The following is a 4,480-nucleotide window of genomic DNA, read 5'->3' as shown; positions in this document are numbered from 1 at the left end:
TGGCTGAGAGTCCTGGGTGCCAAAGTTGCCATACTACACCGTGGCATTGCCATGCACTGCCACAATATATATATATATATATATATATATATACTGACTGTATATATCTATAGGGATGGTGGGAGGGGTCATACAGGAGGGAAAGGCTGTAGATCTCCCTAATGAGAACTTCTCTACATTGCAGAGATTTTGCAGCAGCCATCTTGCTTGGAGCAGAGTGTGATTTCATGGCAGGAAACCAGGGGAGAACCTTGTTACCAGGGGTTGGTAACGCATGAAAACGCACTATACTTGTGCTTTCATGCATTGCCACAGACTTCTATGGGCCTCGGGTGCACAGAAAAATGGACATGCCTCATTATTTAAAATGCAGGAACACCGCGTGCATAGATGGGAAGGGGCTCATTGGTTAACATGTGTAGACTATGATGCATGCATTGTCTTGCATTCCAACATATGTGCTGAAACACATAAAATTTCACTTTGCACTGCACTCCTTTAGTAAATCAACCCCAATGCCTGGGCCAGGCTTACTTCCCTGTTGCAGGTGAATATCTTCACAGAATATCATTATTTTCTCTTTCACACACAGCATGTAAAAACCTGTCTTGTAGAGTAGTGTTACATAGTGGCTGTGCTTTCTACATCCTCTCTCCTAATGTGGGTGTTTTATCCTGTAATAGTTTTTTTGGTGGTTAACTAAAGAGGCTGATTGAACATCTCTGACATCCATGTAACCACTGGAGGGAGCATCCACAATTCTCTATATGACAAATGTTGACAATGTTGCTGGATCATTGAGTATGGCGGACTGCTCTAAGACTCGCATTCCAGTATTAGGCCCCATTCACACTGAGCGATTCGCAAATCGCGTGTTTGTCGCGCGATTTGCATTTTGCGTGATATTTCGCATTTGCCGCGCGATATCGCGCAAATGGTTGCATGGAGCAACCTAGAATCGTGGCAAAATCCGCTCCAAAAAGGGTCCTGCTGTAGCGACGCACGACCCGCGACAGCGACGGACCGAGCCCCATTGAGATGCATTGGAGAGCGATATCGCGCGGTAAATACCCGTCACAAAAATTGCACAGATTTCACCAGGAAATTCTAAAGTATTTGAACTGCTAGTGAGTATCTCATAATGTATGATCAATCTGCCAGATATCAGAGCTCCTTTGTTTAGAAGAATATACAACAAATAATTGAGCAATAATAACTAATTACATTAAAGCTGAACTCTGGGAGAAGCAAACATAGGTGTTTCTACAACAAATTGCGCCTCTGGTGCCCCGCCCAGCTCCTGGAAACCAGTGATGTCAGGGTTGCTAATAGCTGGGCAGGGAGATGTGTAAGGGCCACACCTCCACACCCGGCTCTACTAAATACCCTAGATCTTCTACTGAGTGCTGCAGGTCTTCTTCTGAGTTCCCCAGATTTTCTACTGAGTGCCCCAGATCTTCTATTAGGTATCCCAGATTTTCTACTGAGTGTCGTATGTTTTCTACTGAGTGCCCCAGATCTTTTACTGAATGTCCCGATCTTCAGAGTGCCCCCATTTTTTCTACTGAGTTCCATGAGATCTTCTACTGAGGACCTTGGGTCTTCTACTGAGTTCCACCAGATCTTCTACTGAGTGCCTTGGGTCTTCTACTGACTGCTCCCAGATCTTCTACTGAGTGTCCTGGGTCTTCTACTGAGTGCCCCCAGATCTTCTACTGACTGCCCCAGATCTTCTACTGAGTGTCCTGGGTCTTCTACTGAGTGCCCCCAGATCTTCTACTGACTGCCCCCAGATCTTCTATTGAGTGTCCGGGTCTTCTACTGACTGCTCCCAGGTCTTCTACTGAGTGCCCCCAGATCTTCTACTGACTGCCCCAGATCTTCTATTGAGTGTCCCGGGTCTTCTACTGACAGCTCCCAGATCTTCTACTGAGTGTCCTGGGTCTTCTACTGACTGCCCCCAGATCTTCTATTGAGTGCCCTGGGTCTTCTACTGACTGCTTCCAGATCTTCTATTGAGTGTCCCGGTTCTTCTACTGACTGCCTCCAGATCTTCTACTAAGTGCCTCAGGTCTTTCACTGAGTGCCCCATATGTTCTACAGAGTGCCCCCAGATCCTCTACTGACTGTTCTCAGATCTTTCACTGATAGTCCCTGGTCTTCTACTGAGCGTCATGGGTCTTTTAAAGAGTGCCCCACGTCTTCTACTAAAATCTTTATATCTTCTACTAAGTGCCTCAGGTCTTCCTCTGAGTGCCGCAGGTCTTCCTCTGAGTGCCCCGGGTCTTCTTTGAGATATACAGATGGTACATTTTACACAGAACGTAGGTTTGTCACATTGTACAGTTTACTTTTTGATTAATCAGTTAATTATTATTGTTGATAATACATGATAAAAAATAACACATTCAATTTTTATTTAAGTCATGTCATCACATTGTGACATCACAGTTACCAATTCATTTTTCTACCAGCTTTTCTACCAGATCTACCAGCAAGTATATAGTGCAAGGGCCTGCCAGAATGCATACTAACTATACAGATTGTTTCAGGTTGTCCTCATTTTGCATAGTTTTGGCAAATCTTAAAGGAGAACTATGGGGGTCAGGGCTTCAATACCTACCAACCACTATGCAATACAAGAGCCATCCAAGTTGGATAAAAAATGTATTGAATGGATTAGGTCAGTCCTCATATTACAAGTTTTGCTGAATCTAAAGTTGATTGCACAAAGATTGTATGATCAGATTAAGCAGAATGTGCAGAGATCTGTTTTACACAGTGTATCTGATTGTATCTGATTGTATAGTGTATACAGTGGCGTCACAAGGGGGGTGCGAGGGGCGCGGCCCGCACCCGGGTGACACCATTGGACGGGTGACACCAAAATGGCTGACAGTCATTTGGTGTCACCCCCTCTGAAAAGTCTGGCACTCAGTCATGAACCGAGAGCCCGACAGTTGCAGGAGAGAAGGGGGGACCCGGCAGGAGAACATTCCCTCCACTCTCGGCCGGCGTCCATCACCAAGATGGCCACCGGCAGGTATCACCAGGATAGCCACGCATGATTCGCGGCAGGTATCACCAAGATGGCGGCATGAAGGCTCCCTAATCATCAACGAATGATGATGAATGATTCGCTGCCATCATCATTTGGCCAACAAATGATGATGGCCGCCCATGCGCGATGACGTCATCGTGCACGTGCAGGGCGACGTTACACGCGTGCGCGATGATGTCACAGCGGGGTGTCACCTGTTATCCGCCCTGGGCGACACCTGGCCACAGGACGCCCTTGAGTGTATGGCCGCCTTTAGACTCAGATATGATCCAAACCGGTCATCATGGTATCCTACCAGCCCCTCAACACACCCCCGGTCCATTAGCACACTAGAAACGCCCCTGGTCCCAAGTTTTTCTTCTGGACGATCAGATACCGCCGTGTATGGGTGTATCGACTTTTCTCGGTCTGAACATTTTTATCTCCTCGGTATTAGAATACGAAGTCGAAGACTTTTTCCTCCACAAACGTTTTGTTTGTCTCGGCTCGGGGGAAACAAAGAAATCCTAAATCAGGACCGTTGTGCTGATGTTTACCTTCCATTCTGTCTGCCCCGGGTAGAGATCAGATGTTTCCTCAGCCTCTGATTACGACAACAATGTGCACTGTTTGTGAGGATATCATCCCTCAGACGGTCTGCGGCTCTGCGCGGCGAGATTCCTTGTGGCGTAATGTGAAAAGAAGCCGGCGGTAATTGATATCATTGCCTGGAATGCGCTTCCCTCACCCAAAATAAACATTCCTGGCCAGCAATCGGTTATTAATTTGTTCCATGTTAATTCACGTTGGACGCTCGCCTCCCTATCGCAGGTGTTCTGCGGCTACGGGACAGGCGGATGTCGGAGCCAGACGGGGCTTTTCGATGAAGATCTGATAAAGCCAACGACCGTACAACTGTGATTGCTGGCACAGGGGTGGCCAGCCTTGACACTCCAGCTGTGGTGGAACTACAAGTCCCATGATGCATTGCAAGACTGATAGCCACAGGTATTACTCCCAGACACAGAAGCATTATGGGATTTGTAGTTTCACCACAGCTGGGGTGCCAAGGTTACCCACCCCTGTGCCAACAAATGATGATGATAATGATGATGATTATTATTAATAGGGATGCACAGATACCGGTTTTGCGGTCTTGAGTATGAGTACCGATATTTTTTTTCTATACTCACCAATACCGAATACCAATACCAGAAGTCGCATTAAGGAAGCTGAGTGGCGTGTAATGACTTGCTGCCCGGCTTCCCGATTAGCTGGGAAGCCGTCTCCATGCTCTCTCATCACTAGGTGATGAGGAAGCATGGAGCCGGCTTTCTGGCCAATCATGAAGCCGGGGGCTTCCTGACCAATCAAGAAGCCGGGCTTCAAGTCATTACTCAGCGCATGGCTTTCTGATTGGCCGAAAAGCCGTTTCCATGC

This window comes from Nanorana parkeri, unplaced genomic scaffold (assembly GCF_000935625.1).
Source record: "Nanorana parkeri isolate BGI_ZX_2015 unplaced genomic scaffold, ASM93562v1 scaffold1149, whole genome shotgun sequence".
NCBI classification, from domain to species: Eukaryota; Metazoa; Chordata; class Amphibia; order Anura; family Dicroglossidae; genus Nanorana; species Nanorana parkeri.
The sequence above is the reverse complement of the archived record's forward strand: the minus strand, read 5'-3'. Positions refer to the sequence as shown.